This window comes from Miniopterus natalensis, chromosome 22 (assembly GCF_054644295.1).
Source record: "Miniopterus natalensis isolate mMinNat1 chromosome 22, mMinNat1.hap1, whole genome shotgun sequence".
NCBI classification, from domain to species: Eukaryota; Metazoa; Chordata; class Mammalia; order Chiroptera; family Miniopteridae; genus Miniopterus; species Miniopterus natalensis.
In genome coordinates this window covers 8,797,525-8,820,889 of record NC_142102.1, presented here as the reverse complement: position 1 = coordinate 8,820,889, position 23,365 = coordinate 8,797,525, and the positions used below count along the sequence as shown (strand labels likewise).

At 47.7% G+C, this 23,365-nt stretch overlaps 1 long non-coding RNA gene across 1 annotated transcript in view; it reads right to left on the bottom strand.

The window, feature by feature from the left end:
- Window positions 1-2,505: 2,505 nt before the first annotated feature.
- Window positions 2,506-23,365, bottom strand: part of LOC148090718 (uncharacterized) — a 42,589-nt gene continuing 21,729 nt past the window's right edge. The window contains exons 3-4 of the long non-coding RNA XR_015716377.1: window positions 4,552-4,664; window positions 2,506-2,786 (exon numbers count right to left, since the gene is read on the bottom strand). This is a non-coding gene — a long non-coding RNA (uncharacterized LOC148090718). The remainder of the gene's footprint in view (window positions 2,787-4,551; window positions 4,665-23,365) is intronic.

Sequence of the window (23,365 nt, the reverse complement as noted above, 5' to 3'; positions counted from 1 at the left end):
TGGCTCAGTGGTTGAGCATTGACCTAGGATCCAGGCTATCGGGGTTCGATTCCTGGTCAGGGCACATGCCCGGGTTGTGGGTTCAATCAATGACTCTCATTGATGTTTCTATCTCTTTCTCTCCCTCTCCTTTCCTCTCTCTGAAATCAATAAAGATGTATTAAAAAAAAAAAGTCTAGAGAACCCAGAAGAAAAAAAAGTTGGTGGTCTGTTTAATATTTGATCTCAAATACCACATATAGATCCATTTTAAGGATCTTGGAGGTCAGTTTGCAGCAGCTTGACGCAGGGAACTGGGGCCGACTCCTGAGGGGCTGATACGCGCTGAGGTGGGCAGGACTCTGTGTTCGAATGTTTCTCCCTCCATGCAGGCCTGTCCTGGATGCTGTCATGGGGATCCACTGCTCATCAGGAGAGCATGCCCAGGTCTGGTTAGCATCAAAGGAGACTCAAGGAAAATGGGGGAGTTTCATAGGTGTCACGACAGGCAATGAGAAAGAATGGGGGAAAGACACAGATAATGACAGTAACACCAGGCCCCAGATCTGAGGGAACAACAGTGCTGGGGCTACCAAGATAGCAGACAAATATGCCTAGTTCCTGCCTCAGGTGGAGCTGAGCCAGAGTGTAGGAGCCTTGGGGTGTCCACCTGTGAGTTTCCGAGGAAGGAAAGATGGGGACTACCCATCTCAACTCCCTCATGATGGAAGAAACTGAGGCCCACAAAAAGGAACTTAAGCCCAAGAGCTCACAGATAAAATTCTTACACTCTTCAGTTCTAAGTTTTGTATCTACGTGTAAAGGGGAGCACCTACCTTCCAGGGCCTCACCAACACAGCCTCACCAAGAATCAACTACTGAGATATCTCCAGGGTTTTCAGCTTGAAATTGGTATGTTTAGGAGGAATTGTCTCTCACTTCTCTTTCCTTTTTGTGCCTACAGTTATCACAGCACCTCCTGAAATGCCAGCTCACCTGGCTCCTCCCTGAAGGCCTTTCTGGTTAAAAAGAGGAGCCAGTCTCTCAGTATATCTGACTCCAATGAGGCCTCAGGATGAAGACACCCGGTGACCTCAGGCCACCACAGACATCATGAGATTGGTGAAGACAGACTTCCTGTTGTCCTTATCAGTAGGTGCCATAAGACAGGAGAGGTCAGAAAGACAGCATCGAACGGTCCAAGGAGGGGACAGCTAGGATGCCCAGAGGAAGAGTAATTTTGTGTCCCCTTCCCAGTGTGTGCAGTAGCTGTGTTCTGAGAGCTCCAGTGTGGGCATCTGCAGCCACGCTAGGGGGGTCCTATGAAGCACTTTCTCTGAGTTCTGTTCAACAGCATCCAGGGGATAAATCTGAAGATTCAATGCAAGTTGAGCCTGAAGTGAGGGTGTCAGATCCACTGTGCACATGAGAGTCACCGGGTGTGAGGATGCAAACTCCATCTTTTCCCACAGGAAGTGACACTGGAACCTGGTGCAACCTCCACCTCACGTTATCATCACATTACTACTACTAACAGCAACAATGATAAGAATGGCATTACAGGCATGACTGGTCAGCAGTCAACTACAAAATTGTGACCTTTTCCCCAAAGACATTAGACGTGTTTTCTTTTTTTTCCTCTCTTTTATCTTCATCCAAGGATATTTTTCTATTGCTTCTTCAGAGAGTGGAAGGGGGAGAGAGAGAAAACGATGTGAGAGAGACACATTGATTGGTTGTCTCCTGCACATGCCCCGACTGGGGCAGGGGATTGAGCCTGCAACCCAGGTACGTGCCCTTGGCCAGAATCAAACCTGGGACCCTTCAGTCCTTGGCTGACGCTCTAACCACTGAGAAAACTGGCTAGGGCCAGATATGTTTTCATTCAGCTGAAAAGTCCAGAGCATCAAAATGATTAATTAAATGGATTTTTAAAAATTCTTAATATGTTATCCTATTGAACAGCTGTCACCTCCAGCATCCACTCTGTGCCCACCACCACATCAGGCATGCTGCATTAAATGCTGCATGTGATCTGCATGGCTGTGTGGGCAATCTGTCCCCTCATAGCAGACAAACAGCACAAGGGCTTGGGTGCCACAGGGCCAGGGAAAGGAAGCTCCTAAGAAGCTACCGGCTGCCACTGCATGGTAAACCAGAAAGGAAACGTACGGCTAGATGCACCTCTCTCCTGCTCTCTATATGCAAACCTAGAGCATGACTGGAAAATATGGGATTAAAAAACCACCCTTGGAGCAGCTTCAGAAATAGAGACCCACCATGAAGTAAGGTTCCCGGAGGCAGAATCTACCAAGACCAGCCAGACCAGAAAGCCGCCTACAAATGTTTCCAACTGAACCTGCAGCCAGCCTGCTCGGGTACCTCCAAGGTGCTCTCATATAATTCACTTCACTTCATGCTAACACAGCTAGGATTTAAGCTCAGCCCCAGCACCTGCTCCTGGCCAACACTCAGATGTGAGCGAACTACTGAAACACAGGCACACCTCAGAGATACTGTGGGTTCAGTTCCGGAACACGACAATAAAGTATTACAAAAAAGTGAGTCACACGAATTTGGTTTCTCAGTACACATAAAAGTTACATTTACACTATACTGTAGTCTGTTAAGTATGCAATAGCATTGTGTCTAAAACAATGTACATACCTTAATGAAAAATACTTTACTGCTAAACTATGCTAACCATCCTCTGAGCCTTCAGCAAGTCATCTTTTTGCTGGTGGAAGATCTTGCCTGCATGTTGACAGAAACGCAGAATCTGTGAAGTGCAATCAATCGAGGTCTGCCTGTACATGACGAGGAAAGATCACAATTTCATTTTCTGGAGTTTTTTCTAAAACAAGTGTGCCCTGTTATCTTTAGGGAAGCTACTGGGTACATGCAGACGCAGCAAGAGGTAAGGATACACTAACCAGATCCTCTACTCGTTACTTCTCTTTACTTGTTAGTCTCCTTTCTGTCCTTTCCCTTTTGCTTCATTTTTTCTCCTACTCTGCATCTCTGTATCTAAAAGGGTCAGGGTCTCTGTGAGACTAGACCTCCCTTTCTGCTTCTTTCTTTCCAGCTGGGGGTCATCTGGAGCTCATGTGAGGGAGGCTATAACTCTGAGTGCATCTGTAGGGGCAGGGTGCAGGGAGAAGTGAACTCACAGGGGCTGGGAAGGGAATGGCCTTGATCTCGGCTGCAGCCTGGTTCTAATTTTAGCAACAACTGAGTGCTGGACTTCCCGGAGGTATCAGATTGCCCGGCTCTCCCTCCTGCTCTGCACTGGGCTGACACCAGACATATGGAAGAGATTCAGATTACAAGAATCACCAAATCAGGTCACACCCATAGCTCATCCGGCCAGCCGCTGTCTCAGAAAGTGGGGACAGGGTGTCTCGGACTGTCAGAGCTTAGCCATCACTAAGTTTACAGACAAGGGCAGAGGTAGAGAGGGAGACAATTATCCACATGAACGGCCAGCAGAGCCAGGTCAGAGTCCAGCCCCTCTGGCATCTAGTCTTTTCTGTTACCTGTCAGGTTGTCCTCTCAAGGTTAGGGTTGTAGCCTAAGGATATCCTCTCTCCCTTTTGAAGTGCGGGCCATACAGGAATATTTCTACATAAATTTCCCTACTATTTCTACATTTCTAATTCCATATTTTAAAATTTACATACACTGAAATGCTTATATCTTAGGTACATAATCTAATGAAGTTTGAAAAATGTGTACACCCCCATCAAGATAAAGAACCTGTTCATCAGCCCTAGAAAATTCCTTCATGCTCCCCTTCCAGTCAATCCCTTAGTCCACACCACAGTTTTGATTTCTATCATCTTGGATTAGTTTGGTTGGTTCTTAACTTCAAACAGGGAATCCTGGTGTCTAGGAGACTGATAATTCTAACTCTTAACTTCATAAGAGCCCTTCACTAGGTGGTTCCAGTTGCGTTACCTTGTCTGAACCTCCTCTTGCTGGGCTGAGTGGAAAGGACCCTTAATGAACAAACAAGTCCACAGTGATCCCTGTTATATTGTCAAATTATAAGGCACTCAGTCTCATTTCCTGCCACAAGCGAGGCTTGTACACCTGAGCATTCTCGATTCCATCCTTCCAGATCTCCTGGAACAATGTCTCCAATCCTTTCTGTTACTCTTTGCCCTCCAATTAACATGGATAATTTTCTCATTAGAACACAAGCCCAGCTCTTCATATTTTCTCCCCAATGAAGCTGTTGAAGAGTTGGTCTACAGTAACTGAATGAGGAAGCTCCTTAATTTCATTTTGTGGTCTCGCTGGGCAGGGATTTTCTATATCCTTTCTGAAAAACTTGGCAATGAACTGAGGTGTGTGTCATAACTGCTACATACTAACTTGGGTTTGAATTATAACTCTACCAGTGACTAGTCGTGTCCTTGAGACTTGCCACTGTATTTCCTTGGCAACTCAGTTACCCCCAGTAGAAAATGTGTGTGCGTTAGCAAGCAGTACCTCCTTTGGGGTATCTCTCACCTGGCCACAACTAGGGTCATCTGTGCTAGCTCTCCCCAAATGGACAATGAATCTTACCTCACTTCTCTTGCACATAGCTCATGCCAGGATGTCACAGAACTCTCACAGATGTGCTCATGGGTTTCTTGAAGGACACTTTATTTCTATATATCCAGCATTCAGCATAAGGCCTGGGACACAAAGATTAATAAATTAATTAATCAATAAATGACAATGACTCAGTCTGAGGAACAGTGGGAAATGGGTTCCCCCAAAGCAGTGGCCCGTCCCTTCCCATAAACCAGGGCATTCCTTCCCTGGTCCTGTGCCAGGACAGATCCCACAAAGAAGACCTATGACCAAAACCTACGCTAATCTTAAGTGTCTTGGTCCCAGGGTGAGGGATAGAGAAACAAAAGAACAAATTGACCTACTGAATTTTAGTGTCATTGCAGTTTGCTATCCCAGGCTTCCCCTCAACCATCTCATCTCATCTCATCTGGGTGCCCACCTTTTGGGTAATAACAACTGTGTTCTCCCTGAGCTCCATTCTACCTTCTTTTGTCTCTCAGAAGCTTACTTCATATGTCGAGCACATTGAACTATACTTAACACAAAATACAGAAACAGGCAGTTCCTTAAGGAGAGTCTTCGGTTTTCTTTATGTTGTTTTCTGTAACCATTATCCAGTCTCAGTTCCACTAAGCCCTCAACCTTTAACACTTCCCTTGGCCTCCCTGAACTAATGCTTGTGGTTTTCTTTGTTGCCTTCAGGAAGAGAAGGCGGCCTCGTGTCCTCCACACCATCACATTCTGGCATGATCTTAAATTGCTTATTGTCCAGACAGTTAATCCTGCTGCTGCCTCTATTTATTGAGGGTAACACTTGACAAGGTACTTCTTTCCCTTTTCATTTTCAAAGAAAAGAAACTCAGCTGGCAGATGTCTCCCTGGCAGGCCTCCCAGCCAACCCCACATTTGTTAAGAGCACAGGAGGGTGGGCAGGACAGGCCCTAAACTGTAACTACAGAGCCTCCAATCCAACTCCAAGACATACGTCTTCTCTGGCTGCTCCATCTGCACTGATGTGCTCCCTGGCCCTCTGGCTTCCTGCTGGGTTTGGCCAATGGGAGGCCCAGCAAGAGGGAGGGAGAAGAGGGAGGTTAGGGTTGTTTGTTCTCCAGGATTCTCTCTGTGAGCGTGGCTGCAAGTGACTGTCTCTTGACCAGAAATCATTGCTTCTCTCAAAGCATCTTCTCTACAAGACTCTCTCCCTCCAGATCCCCATAACCGGTGCCTCCCCATGTTCCTCTGAAATGTACAAGTCCCAGGTTATTATAACTCTGCTAACTTCTACACCTTCATAAATACTCCTTTACTAAATCCTGCTTATAGTATCCAAACTTGAGTGTGCCATTCATTTCTTTTTGGCAGTCTGCTTAGTAATGTATTTATAAAAACACCTGGAGGGGTGTTTATCCTGAACTTTTTTTTTGTTAATTCTTACCCGAGGATATTTTTCCCATTGCTTCTTCAGAGAGAGTGGAAGAGGGGAGAGAGAAACACTGAAGTGAGAGAGACACATCGATTGGTTGTCTCTTACCAGGGCCGGGGATCGAGCCTGCAACTGTCATACGCTCCTTTGACCAGGAACTGAACCCGTGACCCTTCAGGTGTGGGCGAATGCTCTAATCACTGACCCGCACTGGCCAGGACACTTCTTATGTAACATAACTGAGAATCTCTGGCTGGAGTTGCTCACAAAAGCCCAGGATCCCTCCATGCTCCTCTGCTTCCTGCCTACCATGATGTGGAAACAAGTTGTCTGAATTCTCTCTAGAAGCTGGGAGTTCCTGCCAGCCATTTCTTTTAGAAACACACAGAGTTCTGCTACCTTGCAGGTGAGCCCCAAAATCCATGTGAGAAGTTTCCAAGACAGTATTAGAAAAAAAGGATTCAAAACCTTTGGGGCACGTGGTCCTGAAAATGAAGCAGTCTGAACTCTAACCTGGCTCTGCCAGTGACCTACCTGCTCTGCAGCTTGTGAGAAGTTATTTGCCTCCCGAGATCACCATGTTCCCCTGTGTAAAATGCGGGTAAGTGAACAAGAATGTCTCTTAATTCTTCCAGACTCTATATGAAAATATCTAATGTGATTACTGAGGAGGACTAGCTGCTTCTCTTTTAGGAGTCGTAGACTATACAGTGCTCTAGCCTCTGCCAGTAGACAGTGGAATGGACCACATGGTCAGGCAAAGCTCATTTCTAGCCCACAACTTCAAGGTCATTTCCCTGATGGACCAAATCAGTAATAAGGGAGCTAATGAGTGTTAGTCCATCAGACTTTTCATGTCCCCCAACATCTGTTAATTCTTGGTTGACTTTCAGAGAATGCTGTGACTCTCTTTACCCTACAAATTTTCACTCTCAAAACTGCCCATGAAACATATTCAAGCAACGGTACAAATTAGTCATAGTGACTCTCTGTTCTTGTGTAAATGTGGAGGCCATTTTCCAAGTGAGACCACTACACAGGATGCTGGATCTGGTGTGACAGAGGGAGAAGACTGGCCCAAGGCCCCAGTACAGAAGGCATTGCATCACTGCAATGGCTCTGCAGGACCAGGATAGGCAAATTTGCCTCCTTTTGCAGGAAATGGGTGAAGCCCAGCTGAAAATTATTACTCAGACGTTTTGTGCTGTGAAGGAAATGTCTTCTGATAGCACAAAGCTATTGGTTTCCTGTTGTGAACTGAGAATTTCTGGCCTGCCCAAAAATGAACAGGAAAGGAAAGGGTGGTTGTCCCTTGGAAGTCCTTGTTTAATGAAAACGCCAGCTCAAGGGCTTCCAGGACACTCCAAATGGGGGTTGGGGAGAGGTCACATTAGTAAGGGAAGCCATGTGAGGGGATCAGCTGTAGTTCCACAAACATTTGCTGCGCAATCCTATTTGCTGGGCACCACGCGATGTGGTGGATATACAGGATGGCTTAGGTGGTCCTCTCCTTCCAAAAACAATCTGAGGCGGAAGCTGATACAAAAATAATTTTTGAATAAACAAGGGTTAATATGTAGCTATCCTAGAATAGTGTAACCATCTGTAGATGTACCTTGGATCAATCTTTACACCTTTTTGGCTCAGGTTCCTTTGTTTATGAGGGTATGGACAAGGAGTGAACTTTCCAAGATATTTCCAGGATAGGAGTAATAACTATTGAGCACAAAATACGTTCTAAGTATTTTCCATGCATTTTCTCATCTAATTCTCACAACAACCCTGCTATACGGGTCCTGGAGGTTTGGAGAGAATGATTTACTGACGGTCACAATATAAAAGTGGCAGAGCTGGATTCCAGCATCCCTCTTACCATTCCTACCCCCATTCTAGAGACTCCCTCCTTCAGTGTGGTGATGGGTTTAAATGGTGATGGGTTTGCCATAAGCCCCCATCTGGTCCTGAGTCACCCTTAACAGCTGCATCAACCTGTTTCTTCGAGTGCTGCTGGTGCCATCACTGTCTTCACCTCTGGCCCAGCCCCAGCAAGTTCAGGATTATCTGTGTCCACACAATGAAGTCACTGCCATGTTGGCCTCCTGGAGGGTGACATGGGAGAGCAAAGTTTTCCCCTAGACCTATCCCAGAGGCTCCCCACGCCACCTCATAAAGCTGCATCAGGGATGCTCATTTTACAGAGGAGCTTGAGTAATTAAAGGGAATCAAAATGTAGAAGAAATTTCTAGTGGTTCACAAAACAAAAATGTTCCCACCATCCATATGAAATTACCTCCCCTAGGAAGTTAAAACCCATGAGGGAAGTTAAAACCCATGGTGTGTAATCATACTCCAGCTCTTAGGCTTGTTCCCCTCTCTGAGTTCACTCTTCTTTCTCCTTCATGCTTTCTAATCCTCAGGTGCTGCCAAAAGGTTTGTGGCTTTGCCCTATAGTCTGTCCTCCTCTCCCCTCCTACTAGCAGGACTCACTGACCTGGAGAGAAGGGCAGAGAACAGCCCTGGGGCTTGATGCTGACTGCTGCTGATCCTCTCCCTCACAGCACAAGCCCCTACCTCTCAGTGCTTATCCACCTGTGCACTGCACTAGATGGCTGGAGGGGAAACAGCTTCTCTGTCTGATCAAAGAAATGACAATTCTTAAATGTTTTTTCTTAAGCCCTGGTATACTGCATGCATGTGTTCAACTTAAATATTTATGAGGTTTCAAGTAAGTGCTGATCAAGGGCCAAATACTGTTCCAGGCACTAGGAATTTGGGACAAAAATTAATAGATTATTCCAGTCTTCCAGGACATGGTTCTCAGCCTGATGGGAGCACTGTTTGAAGCTGACAGGGTAGTCTCACTCGCTGGACACCTAATTCCAACCACCCCTCCTTCCTCTGTTACAGAGATCAGGGAGCTAAATACTTGCTCATCTGTCCTCCCTTCCAGCTAGAAATGGCTATGTCTATGGTTCAGGTCAATGCAACATAAATAAAAGTCTGTTGAAAGGTGTTCTGGAAAAGCTTTTGCTATTACATGCAAAGAAGGAACAGATACAGACACAACATTTTTGCTTCCTGTCTGGAATACACACATGATACAGCAGCCATCTTGTGGTGACAAGGTGACAAGCCAGACAGCATGGAAGGAGTAACAGAGAAAGTCCCTACGTTCCTGACGATGCTGCTGAGTGCATTTTCCAGCTGCGAACTGCCTGCTTTTGCATGTTTTGTGAAAAAAATAATCCCCACTTGTTTAAGCCACTGTCTGTAGTCAGAACTCTATCTCTTTAAGACATTCCTAATATATACCTAAAAGAGTAGTGACAGCTATGCAAAAAGTGCTGTACTAAGAGGTCACAAAACGAGTTATGGGAGAAAAGAAGAAGAATGCTCCCAGGAAGAAGCAGCATTTGAGCAAATATTGATGGAGCAACAGGAATTTTTCAGATGCACAAAAAGGCAAGAAGGGCGCTCGACGCAGGAGGAACAGCATGTGCAAAGGCACAGACTGAGGAGGAACACAGCAAAAGAACTACCAGAGATTGGGAGTGCAGATTATGAGAGACAGAGAGATGAAATCATGGAGAGAAAGACAAGGGTGAAATCAGGTATTCATTTAGACTTTACCTTTGGAGCAGTAGCAGAGTCCTTGATAGCTTGCAAGCAAGAAGATTAAGAGGGGTTATAGTCTGGAAAGTGAACTCAGCCAGGAGAGTACATGATGGGTGAGAGAAAGAAGAGAGGAAAGTGTGGATGACGCTGGGAGATTACTGAAATCTTACAGGTGAGAACTCTGAGAACTGAACTAAGGCAATGGTTATGGGGCTCAAAGGAAGGAAAGGATCTGTAAAATAATTGTTGGTATCTAATCTAAAATTGCAAAGAACTGCATGCAGACAAATGCACATAAACACTGGTGAAAATCCTGCAGTCCAGTTAACAGTATTGTGCCAATGTTGAGGTGCTGGTTTTAATATCGTACTAGAGCTGTGTCTGATGACTCTACTGGGGGGCACTGGGGGAAGGGTACACAGGAGTTTATTATTTTAGCAGCTTCCTGTGAATCTATAATTGCTTCCAAATAAAAAACTTAAAAGGTTTTTAAAGTTTTAAAAAAATTTCTATAAGAATCTAGGCTTTTAAAAAGGAAACAAATTATGCAGAAAAGAACGGAAGTGAAGCTGGTCTCCACAAAGCTAAATGCCAAGCAGACAGAGCATGGCATTTACAAAACTTTGAGGATGAATCAAAATTAGGGTCTCAGGACTGGGGAAGGCCTGGTTTGAAAGTACTAAAAGTGAGCAATGAAATCATTTCAACATTGAGTTGTCTTTTGACACTGATTTCCTTTAAAAACATTTTGCAAATGTAAAATCATAATTCTTTACAGACAAGATGCATGTTGTAAAAATAATGATTGCATACCTATAAATATTGGATTACTGTTCCTTTGCTCTTCTAACTCCTGGGCGAACATATACTCCTTTAGGTTGGTAGGCTTTGCGTTCCCTGTGAAGAATGAACATGCCCTTTGGCCATCAGCTTCTACGACGATATCTGAGGTCACCCTGGCCTAGAGGCCTGCCCTAAGCCACCAGCGTAGTGGCCTCCCTTGGTCCCACCTCAGGCCTCTTAAGGGTCCTACAAGAGCTCCAGAACTGCCCCAGGACCCAGGTAACCCCTGCTTTCTACCCTGCCCGAGAGCTCTGCCTGCATTAACCAGCAGCCCCACACACCGGCCCCCGCTGAAATCACATGCTGTTCTCCTGCTAACCTGACCCACATCCCTTTAGTTGCTCCAGCTCTGGTGTCTGACTCTCCATCGCGCCCGGCCCTGCAGAAGGAATGAGCAGTCCCCCAGCAAGCTGGGAGAGGCACGGGCGATTCGTCCCATCCTGTGGTTCCAGACTGGAAGGAATAATTTTAGGACAGCATTTCTCAAACTGCGTTTTATAAACTACTAGTATCCCATGAGATATTAATAGGTAGCCTAAAAAAAAAAGTTCCACTTTTAAACTGGACAAAGCAAAGTTAAAAAGGGCTATTGTTATTGTAAATCACTGCGGAGTTTTTAACAGGCGGATATTCACTATAACTACTACACCCAGGATTAATTTGAGGCCTCTACTTGTGGAGACCCTCGTTTCACTGCTCGGACTCCAGCCGTGCGGCGCGATAGTTTGGGAAAATGCTGTCCCAGGGCGAGGTGTCCCCGAGGAGGTGCCGACCCCTTCCTCTCCCTCCCTTCCGCTCCCCTCCCTATTCCCAAGCCTTGCTGGCAAAGGAAAAATGGCTGCGTTCCAGGTTTAAGAGTCAGGTTCCTTCTGTGCAAGAAAAGGAGAAGGAAGCCCCCAGCTCCCCGAGGGCCGGCGGCGAGAGCGGGACCCGCCGGGGCGCCGGCAGGAGGGGGGACAGGCAAAGGGGACCTCGCTAAGCAGGGAGCCCTCGGGTTAGAGACGCCTCTGCGCGCCCAGGTCTGACGTTTCACAGCCGAGAACGACGCAGTGGACGCAGGGCACCGGAAGCGCCCTTCTGTCCGCCCCTCGGCGGTTCCCGCGGGCCACTCCACCGCCTCGCTCACAGCGACTCCTCGCTGAGCTCACCCTCAGCCTTAGCTTTGAAACGCTTCAGGAACTAACAAAAGGAAATGTTTTCGTAGTGACTGAAGTTAGGCAGCGGGGGTTCACTGACCCACTTTTTATATATTTTAAAGCTTCTGTGAGGAGGTCAAGGCTGCGGAGCAGGACGCGACCTCGCCCCTCGCTAAGCAAGCCTGACACGCAAGGACAGACAGCAGTCACTCCTGCGGGACAACCGAGGGCTAAACGACTGCAAAGGGGGGGAAAAGACCAGACAAAGGCCCTGGGAGCGGCGGGACTCTCCGGGCCTGAGGGGCCGCGGCCTAGGGTCTGGTCCCTCCACCCGCACAGGGCGGTGGGAGCTCCCCGGGGGCCCTGCCTACCTGCGAGGTCCTGCAGGGCAGGGCGGTCACGGCTCCACCTTCGGGAGCCTCTGGCCCCGCAGCACAGGCAGCACCCGGGACAACGAGGTGTCACTGCGCGCCCACGGGCCTCCCCGACGAGCGCGCTCCACGCAGGCCAGCGGGCTACAGCCCCGGATGTGGGACGTACTTGCCCCGTGCGTGCGTCAGAGTGCGTGCCCGGTGCGTGGGCCGGAGCGCGAGCCTGGACGTCGCCTAGAGCGCGCATGCCCAGCCCCACGAGGCTTCCGGTCATCTCCCGGCACGTGGAGCGGCGCGGCGCCGCCTCTGCCCGCCCCCTTTCGGCGCAACAAGCTAGAGGGAGAGACCGTGGAGGCGGCCCGGGGGCAGGGCGCCCTGGGGTCGGACGGGCGCCGAGCGCCGCTGCTTCCGTCCCCTCCACCGCAGGCGGCCGCGGGCCCACGCAGGGCTCTGGCCTGCCAGCCGGCTCCTGCGAGGGTTTCTGGAAACGTCATCCAAGCCCACGTGGGCCCTGAACAAAGGCGTCCAGCGGCGTGGACGCGGCCTCGTTGCACACGCCTGGCCTCCCCACGGGCGCCACACCGCCGGGAGGGCAGGGCCGATGCCCGGGGGCCCGCTGGGCGCCAGCCAGGTCCCCAGCCACCGGGCGAGCGCGGTCCACACGGAGCCCGCTTCCACCTCCGGCCGCGCTCCCAAGGCTGGGAGAAACAGCTATTGTGTGTGATTCACAGAAATTGTCAAACAAAATGAAAAGACAGAAGAGTATCTCTCAAATGAAGGAACAAGAAAAATCCCCAGAAAAAAGCCCCAAGGAAATAGAAATAAGTAATTTGCCTGATAAAAAAATTCGAAGAAAGGGCCCTAAGGATGCTCCTCACACGTGGGCGTGGAGCAGAGGGACGTGGGAAGAACTTCAACAAAGACTCGGTGCAATAAAGAACCAGCGTCAGCAAATGAACAGACAACCTACGGAACGGGAGAAGATACTCACAAATTATACATTCAATAAAGAGTTAATATCCAAAATATATAAGGAATTCATACAACTTAACACCAAACCCCCCCCCAAAAAAAACAAAACAAAAAAGCACTCCAGTTAAAAAACGGGCAGAGGACCTGAACAGACATTTCTCAAAAAAGGACATGCAGATGGCCAACAGACGTGTGAAGAGATGCTGAACATCACTAATCATCAGGGAAATGCAAATTAAAACCACAATGAGATACCACCTCACACCTGTCAGAAAGGCTGCCATGAATAAATCAGCAAATAAGTACTGGTGGCGAGAATGTGGGGAAAAGGGAGCCCTTGTGCACTGTTGGTGGGATTGCAGATTGGGGCATCCAACTATGGAAAACAGTAAGGAGGAAAACTTGGGTTCCTCAAATAATTAAAAGCAGAACTACCATATGACCCAGCGATTCCACTTCTGGGTATTTATTCCCAAGAAATCCAAAACACCAACTCCAAAAGATACATGCACCCCCACGTTCATCGCAGCATTGTTTACAATAGCCAAGGTATGGAAGCAACCCAAGTGCCCATCAGTAGACAAGTAGATAAGGGAAATGTGGTACATACATAATACAGAATGAAATATTACTTGGCCATAAAGAAATAAAATGTTGCTGTTTGCGACAACATGGATGGACCTAGAGGGCATTATGCTAAGTGAAATCAGACAGAGAAAAACAAATACTATGTGATTTCACTTGTATGTGGAATTTAAAGAACAAAACAAATGAACAAAACAAAACAAAAACAAAACCACAGATACAGAGAACAAGCCCATGGATGCCAAAAGGGAGGGGGTAGAAGGGAGGGGAAAAATAATAAGAGCTTTCATGATAAATAAATGAACAAACCCAACATCCTTACTGTGGGAATAGGCTTACCTAGCACTCAGCATTTTTATAAGAAGTTACAAAACAACCCAAAATCAATAAACCAAAAAAAAAGAAACAAACAAACAACAAAGCCAAAGAAACAAAAAGCCCAAATACCCATGAGGCCTTGGTGCTGACTGTAGGTTTTTTAAGTTCAAAGTCACGATAAGCCACCAGTCCTGCAGCTAGCTGCCTCCAGCCAGCCAGCAGCATAACTTCAGGACAGAGGATGAGAAACTGCCTGACTCTGCGTTCCCAAAGTCCTAGCACTTTAATCATATCAGGAGCGTAAATAAATGTTGCAAATGTACCCAAAAAATCATTTGAATTGTTAATTATTCCGGTTTCTTTTAGCCTTTTTTATTTTTGTGAATTTGAAACCATGTATGTTTAATCTTTTGTTTCTGTCAATGCTAACCGTTGGCAGGAGGAACCGATCTTTTTAAAAAATTTTTAATAAAAAATGTATTGTTCAAAATTCACAAATTCACTAAGGGTAAGTGAAATTTATAAAATTAATTTTTTTTAAACTTTATTTTTATTGTTGACACTATTACAGATGTCCCCCCTCACCCTCCCCTTTGCTCACCTCTACCTAGCCCTCACCCCCACCCCTGGCCATCACCACACTGTTGTCTGTGGGTTACGCGTATCTTTTCCCTTCTTTCATCCAGTCCGCCCTAGAATTACATTTTTAAATAATCTCTTTTGTTAGTTTAATTTATACTTCTATACTGAAGCTTAGAGCTGCACTGAGGTTCTGGAACACAACGTCACACATCTTAAATGTGATCAGATATTAATATGTTATTGGCTTTGGGAAACTGGGGGTTGGATCTTAAAGGGCTTGGAACCCAATTTTCCCAGGTCTGGAATTCTTGCAACTCTGTGTCTGCATCTTACCTGGCCCTCTCCTTCAGTCCTGTTCAAGGATTGGACTCAGGTGGTGTTTTGGGGCCGGAAGGAGGGAGGCTCTGGCAGGACACCATGATTTCAGCTTTTTGCTGATCTTTCTGAGCATCAAAGGGCTTTCTACACCCCATTTCTGCTTGCTAGTCATTTCGCACTCTTCCTTCCTGCCCCATGAACTGTTCTGTATCTGTCCTCTCCTTCCTATGGGCAAACGAGCCTTAGCTTTTACCTTAATGATAAAAAGGCTACAGGGAAGAAAAGCAGACAGTAATCAACAGGAGGGAAGTCAGCTCTTTTAATCTATCATAATTTCCACTTTTCCCCTTTCACATCGGTTTCTTCAAATCTGAGAGGACAGTCTTCCCCATCCTCCTACCCCAGCATATCTGAAGTCCTGCTGTCCGACCTGGCTGAGAGGGGTGATTGGTCCTGATGCCACCCGGGTCATGCTGATTCAGGAGGTCCAGGGCAGCATCTAGGTGGTCTCCGAGGCCACACGGAGAGATACTAACTCACTCCCACCCTCTGCCCAGTCTTCTCTGCTGGGTGGGGAGCCCCAGGAAATGAAGTGAGTTTGGACACATGAAGAGGGACAGTGTCATGGTGAAAAGCACTGTTTTCAGAATTGGACAGAGCAGGTTGTGGACCTTGATCCTATGATCCACGTCCTCAACTGTAAAAACAAGTTACCGAGGGTACCCTCCTCGTTAGATTACGATGAGCACTGACTAGAATCATCCACGTAGCACACTGACTGGCACTTGGCATGCCCTCCATAAAAATAAGCTAATTTCTAAGTACATGCGGACTTCCAATAATATCTGTTTTGTTTCCCAGTTGTCCACAAGCCATCAATTCGTAGACTCTTCTACAAAACGTGCCAGAAGTTAAAAATCAATTCACTGCCAGAGAGTTTCCGGGTTCCCCGTCTCTTTTCCCTCTACTAAAAGAACTTAGAGCAACGTTGACCGTTTCCAGTTTCCAGTTTGACTCCTCCCATTCCCACTGCCCTTGAGTTCTGGAAGATTACTAATATTGCTTCTGCTTTCACAGCTGCACTTCCTCCCAGGCTGCTGGAATTTAATTCATCTGAGCCCAAAGACTTGAATCCAATTAAAGTAGTTAGACACCCTCTTCCTTCCCCATCACATACCTTTATTCATTCATTCCACAAATATTCTTGAGCAAGACCTCTGTGCCAGGGCAGGGTTAGTTAGCTGCTTAATGTCTTAAACACCAGTTCCCTTTGCATGCCATGTGCCATCCTTTTGAGATTAAAGATGTTGCTTCCCCTTGCTATGAAAAATGGAATCAGAGCCTACATTGAGTGCTTTCGCTTCCTCTCAGTCCCCTGGTAATTTTACATCATTTCCTCGAAGCGATGGGCCTTTCCTTGTCTTGTTCTCCTGATGAGTTCAGCATTTCCCCCAAGCCGCTGATCCTCCTGAGTTCTGTTTCTGTACATAGCCCTGCTCCCATTTTTTCCTATATGATCTAAATCTCGCTTAGAGAGGGCTTCTGTACGGTCCCACTGGTTTCCTCACACGCCTCTCACTGGGAAGGATATCAGCAGGGATAAGCCAGCTTTTTGCTGCAGTAACAAACACCACCCATGTCTGAAAGCGACGACAGTCTCATTCTTGCTCACTCAGCCTAGGGTGACGTAGCAAAGCAGGCTGACAAAGGCATGAGCTGTACTGAACCAAGGGAACACGTGCCACTTCCACTCACAAAGAAATGGCCAGAACTTGCCACGTGGCTCCATCTAACTGCAAGGGGGGTGAGGAAGTGAGTTCAGGAAGGAGAAGAGCAGATTTGGGTGCGCACAAGTTCATACCACAGGCTGAGTCACAATCACATGATTAGAAGTGCAGTTTTCAGACTCTCTCGGGTCTTACACAGCACGGACCCTTTGAGGTCCTGTGACCCTAGGATCACACCTATTCCTTGCTAGAATCTGAGCTCTGTGTCCAGTTACTCCCAGCCTCTCTCCTCTTCACACCTTGTCCTCACTGGTGAGAAACTCTAGTCATTCTGACTTTATTCCTGAATACCTTTTTTGAGCAACTTGAGGGAAATGTGATTTCAGCAAGACAGCCCTGTTGGGGATAAGCAGAAGGCAAGACTGTGGGCACAGAAGAGAAGTGGAGCAGGTGGCCAAGGGGTGGAGGCTTGTGCTGAAGGACTGGGACAGAAAGCAGACGAAAGGGAAGGGTCACACGGGAGCTTTGCCTAGATGCTCAAAGAGGGGCGGCTGCACCAGCTGCCCCCGTCACCTGGCTCTCAGTTCCACCCCAGACTCAGAATCTGCACTTTAACCAGATCCCCAGTTTGAGAAGCCCTGCATTGGAGCACTTCAGAACCCGCCTACGGGGAGGGAAGACATGGGAAAGTGAGAAGTGGTGCACAGAATTCAGCCACCCCACAGCCTGAAAACAGAGGTGTTTAACAGTCCCATGCAGGGTATGAAAACTGCTCCAGCGGGTGGTGGTATATACGTATTTCCAGCAGCAAAACGCAGTAAACTTAGAAGCCTGTTGTTAAAACTGAGCAGAAAAGAGATGCTGAAAAGCTTTTACCAAGTACGAAACAATAAACAAGAATTACTTATATAATACCTACCACTACTAATATGAGGTGTGGTGTTACTGATATTCTCCTAATTTCGTATTTCACTTTAGTAAAAGTGCAAATGTTAAATTTCTAAGACCCACCTGCATCCTTGGCCCTTTACGCTCTTTTTTCTAAGTACTGATCCCGCTGCAGGAGTCCAGATCAAACTACCTGTCTTGCCCCCCACTGATTCAGGATGAAGAGACTGTATAGCATTTGGTTCTGTCACTTTGTTTCCTAACTTTCTTGTGGCCAACTGCCTAAGTCTCCTTCACTAGGTGGCCCTGTCTCCGAAGCAGCTCACTTCTTCATTTAAAAAAGTCACAGCCCCAAATGTACAGACTATTCTCACCCTTTCACTGCAGGTTGGTTGTTTTCCAATGGCACTAGGAGAGATAACTTGGGAACAAATCCTAAAGGAAGAGGTGAGATGAGATGTAACTGATTTCACTCCAAGGAGGAGCTGTTCCCTGCACTTCAGCTTTGCAGGCTCATTTCACTCTTGGTCTGAAGAATTACTTTATGTCGTCATAGACAGACATAAACAGACAGATATGTAACTACAGATGTATAGATATCTATTCATTTATTAATGCATGGATATAGAATACCTGTTTCCCACCACATGGAAAACTCCAGGGCTCAGTGAGCAGCACACCAACCCACCAAAAGATGCAGGAAAATGGAGAGCAAGTTTCCTAAGCAATAAGGCTCCAAAATCTGATCCTTCCTCAGGCCTGGCTACCCCTCGCTTTTTCATTCAGCCACTTTTGCGGCCATAAGCCAAGCCCCTTTTTCGCAAGTTGGTTCAAGCTAGGTTTCTGTTGCCTGAACCAAGAGACCAGAGTCGTCCTCCAAGGCCTCGCCTCTCCCTCCTCAGGCACTCCTCCGTGGACGGGCCCAGAGCCCAATGGTAACTTGCTGTCATACTGGGACGTTTTAAGCACACTAGAAAAGGAGGCCTGGCTACTTGCATCCATATTGCGATACTAGTAACGGAATTAGCCCATTTGTAGGTTCAGGGAAGAAAAGCCCTGCCCCTTCCCTAACCTCATTCCCAGGCTAGCTAACTGGGGAAGCGGGAGCATATACCAGCTCTGAGAGTCCATCATCATCTCCAGAGCAATGTAAACGCACGCCCTACTGAGGGCTGGCGAAAGAACACCTGTGGGATCTCATTCCAGAACACTGCCCTGGAAGCCCTGTGACATGGGAGAGTAAATGCATTTCATTGCTTCTGGGCTGGGTGAGTCCAGGAAGGCAAGGAAATGCTTTCCGAGAATCTGTGTGTCCATGCTCTGTGCGTTATCTCGACTGGCAATCTCTTGGCTTACCTATACCTTGGCATTTACAAACAAGGACACTGAGCTCAAGGCCACCAGATTGTAAATGGCAGAGGTAGGATTTGAACCCAGATCTGCTAGACTCTAGAGCCCCTTCCCTTCTTTTAAAGCCATGCTGCTCAAGCTGTGCCATGCACACAGATCACCTGCGACCTAGTTGAGACACAGCTTCTGATTCAGTAGGTCTGGACTCTAGGCTAGGATCTGAGAGTCCACATTCCTAACAAGCTCTCAGATGCTGAGGCTTTGTCTTGCCCACTTTGGTAAGACGACTTTAGACAACAACGTGGCCCTGAGAGGTTAAGTTCCTTGAGAATTAGGAGCAATCTTAGGGAGGAGTTTTGACTTTTGTGGACCATGGAATTGGTCGAGGCTTGAGCTAATTTTACATAGCTCTTATGGGGTAGGGGGGCCTCCAGCTAACATCTGGGCTACATAAGTATTTAGTTGTACAGAACACAACTTTTTTTTTTCTTGTAACAGGCAAAGGAGTTTGAAAATTCCCATTTTGTTCTGCAAGTACAAGTTTCTCTGGAGAAGAAAGATATCTCCTGCCGGACCCAGTTCCTTCCAGAATGAGTTCTGTACCACCCAGCTCTTCACATTGCCTGGCCATCTGTGGGCACCGATCAGGCAGCCATCAGCGAGCTGCGGCAGGAGCTGCCTGGTCTCCTCGAATCCCTCCCCCTTCACGTGCTTTCCAAAATGCTAAAATTACAGCAATTATGCAAACTGCTGTGAGCAATGGAACTGTGAGAAATGGATGAGTACAATGTAGTACACTTCATAAACCCAGGGGAAAGTCAACTTTTCAGGGAAAAAAACCCCAAAACCCAAAAACTTTTTTGCACAAGTTCCAAAAGGGGGAGGGGGCAAAGAAACTTGGCCCAGGGATCCTCCCAGCTGAGAGTCTAGGAAACCTTAAGTGACTGTTGGCGGTTCTGTGCTGGGTTGGGGTGTGGTTCCCTTTCGTGACAGCTCCAACACACTGCACAGGATGAGTGGGGCTGTGCTGCATCTCAGACGCCAATAAGACATTGCCACGGCTTTCTTTCATGACTTGAGCTCATCTCTTATCTATCAAGAGCTGCAGCTTTAACTCTGTCTCCCAGCTTGTTTCATAGCTGCCGCTTAAAAATCACCTTTCAAAACCCAAACGTATGTTTGTAGCGTCTACGTGACCCAGAAAGTCAATTCCACTCATGTTCACGTGTGCACCAAAGACACCAACCCTTGTTCACAGAAGCCCCATTCCTGATAGCTCTGAACTGGAACAACTTGAATGTCCTCCAACAATAGACGTGGTAAATGAATTGTGCTCAATTTATAGAGCGAAATATTGGGAGTGAATGAACTATAACTACAGGCAACAATATGCATGAATTTCACCACGATTGAATGAAAGACAAAATAACCTAAGGTTTGGAAGTCAGAATGGTGGTCTTGGCAGAAGGGGCGGGAAGGGAAGGGTGTCTGGGCGCTGGTCACATGAGTATGTTCACTGAGTGAAGATCCATCAAGGTGTAAACTCAGGATTCGGGCTCTTTTCACATGTACATGTTATACTTGAATTAAAAAAATTACTTAAAAAAAAAAAAAAGTGCCCTGGCCAGTGTTGCTCCATGATTAGAGCATCAGCCCGCACACCAAAGGCTTGTGGGTTCAATTTCCAGCCAAGGGCATGTACCTGAGCTGTAGGTTCGTTCCCTGCCCCTGGTCAGGGCACATTGTGGAGGCAGCCAGTCCATGTGTCTCCCTCACATCAATGTTTCCCTCCCTCCCTCTCCCTCTCTCTCTCTCCATCCCTTCCACTCTCTGAAAAGCAATGGAAAAAAATCCTCATGTGAGGATTTTTTTAAAAGGCTGAAAATTCCCCTCTAAATCAAAATGTCTCCTCTTTTATTGATTTCAGAGCAGCACTTGGAAGATGTGGGTGTCCTTCCCCACCTCCAGCAGCCTGGCTTTGTGGAATCCTCTGTGTGACTGGCATTTGTCTGCTCCTGCTCCACAGCCGCTGCCTCCGGCAGGGCCTCAGCCCCTCCGCCCTGCTAGGAATGAGAGGGCTCCTCGCTGGGCTCCCTGCTTCCTGTCTCCCACTCTAGCAACTTCCAAAGTGATTGTTCTACCCTTCTGCTTTCAAACCTGAAGGCCCACACCACCACCACCACCGGGTCCAATTCCTCTGCATGGCACCAAGTCCCCCCTTTAAAGTATCAGGCCACAAGGCTCCTTCCAACTATATCCATGCCATGCTCCCTAGTGAACCAGTTCTCCAGCCCACTGTCACCACCTTCCTGGGTTTGCTGCCTGCATCACGTGCAGGAGAGAAAGCTCAGGTCCCCTCAGTCTTATTTGTTCTTCTCGGAAGGGAACACTCAGATTTCTTTAGCCTAACTGAGGAGACCTTGACCTAAGTCCTGGCCAATCCCTCTCTCCCCTGAGCATCAGTCAGCCATCAGGACTTACTTGCCCAAACCATGCAGGGTGTACCAGAAACCACAGGACCAGATCAAATGGTCCTAACAAGATACTGAGTTGCTCTGCAGAGACAATAGACCAAAAGTCTCGCCCCCACCTCCATCACAGAACCAAAAGACTGGACGTGACTGGAACTTGAACACCAGAACCCTTTCTGGAGCCAAGGGCCTACTACTGTCCAGGAAGATCCGGTGCTGAAGCCCCTTCACCATAAATGGCCAAGCTCCAAGATCCTCCAAGTAAAACCTGCCCACCAGCGCTTCTGCATACCTGTTCCCCCTCAGCCCTAAAACCCGCCCTGAAACCTGGACGGAGGAGAGAGTTGACAAGTGCCTCCTGTCTCCTGCCAGCCAACTCAGCATTACACTAACAGCTTTTCTTTTCTCAAAAACCAGTGCCATAGTTTTGGCCGTGAATCATTGTTTGGTAACATAGTCCTTGAAAGGAGCAAGGAGAGAAAAGAGTTTGTTAACATTTTTTCACCCAGGCACCCACCCAATGTGGTCCTGACACTGCAAAATACAGAAAAAGTAAACTCGGCAGGGAAAAAACTGCCCACTGACTACCAGAGATGACACAGCGAGTCTCCTCCAGCTACACAATGGAGCCGCTGAGTCATCCGTGGAACTCACTAATCACAGGGAACAAGATCACAGGGCTTTCAGATCAGCTGAAGCTGGATCGCCTTATTTTCCCTTCCCCTTGGGTCACGCTTCTCTGAGAAAACTTTGCTTTTTCAGAGTCGAGGCAGGAGTTCCTGGCCTGCTGGCCTGGCCTGGGTACTTCTCGGCCCTTCCCCAGTCAGGGGGCAGGAGGACCAGAGATGGAATGAGGCAATGCTGGCCCGGCAGCTGCCAAGGGAGCCAGGGAAACCCTGGCCTGGTTGCACTGCAGCGCAGAGCTCGAAAGGACGCAGGCCAGCAGAAGCAAGCAGTCCCTCACATGCAAGCAAGAGGGGGCCACACTGCATTTCTGGCCTGCACAGCTGATCCTCTCTGGAAGGTGACCGCAGTGGTCACCCACAAGCCGACAAAGGCCGGTGCACATGCTGGAGTCAAGACACCTCTGAGAGGGTCCAAATTCTGGCTCTGCTGTGTATCGGCTGTGTGACCTTGGATGAGTTACCTAAAGTCCCTGAGACCCTGACTCCTCATCTGTGAGATGGTGGTAATGGAGTGCGCATATGACAGGGGTCTTGTGTGAAGTGAGAGTGTAGGTGAAGAGCCTGTCTTTAGATTAACCCTCTAAGTGCTGAACCTCCCCACATCCTTTGTTTCCCTTGTCCTGTGTCCTTGCAAACAATGACGTCTCTGTGAAAACTGGGAAGTGAAGGTGTGATCCAAAGTGACACTCGTCTAGCAGAGTTGGCCCAAGGGGGCAGACTCGAAGATGAGATTAATCTGTTCCTAAGCATCTCTCCCTGACACTGTCTCATCTGAAATTCTGCCAATCTCCTGGGGACCCAGAATCCTCTTTTAAATAAGAGACTCTCTGGGAAGACGCAGTCTCACATACCAGTGGCACACCAGCAATCCACTGTGACGAGGGGCTCAGGGTTTGGGTGGGACTTTGAGGATGGAGCCGATTCAGGGGCACAGACCACACAGGGCAGGCCTGGGCCAGCTGGAGCCTCCTTTGAGAGGCTTTGGGTAGCAGCTCCCTTAAGAGTGTGGATTCTGGAACCATACAGCTCAGGTCCCAATCCCATTTTCATCACTTACCAGCTGTGACCTTGGGAAGCTAAGCTAACTGACCTCTCTGGGCCTCACCTTCCCCATCTGTAAAACTGGGATGACGATCAAAGGGTTGTCGTGAAGACTAAGTGAGATATTATATGTAAGTGCTTGGAACTGAGCCTAGAACATAAGATCATATATGTGTCTGTTATTATTAAGAAATTGGGATTCCCTGGGACAAAGGTATCATCCAAGAAGATGATACCTAAGACCAGTTTCTCCCATTTCCAAACCCAGGGTCTGGCCGGGGTGCCTGCCTCCTGCCCCCCTCCCAGTGCCTTCCCCCCCACCCCCTTTGCAGCCCGGCCATTCCCATCCCATAATCCTTTGCTGCCCTACTACAGCGCAGCCATCAAGAATGGGGGGAGCGTCCTAGGCAGTTTGGTGCACTTGAGGCTACAAACCACCAGCTTTGCCAATGCTTCTGTGGATGGAGGATGCATTTGGCTTGTCCTAAAGCATC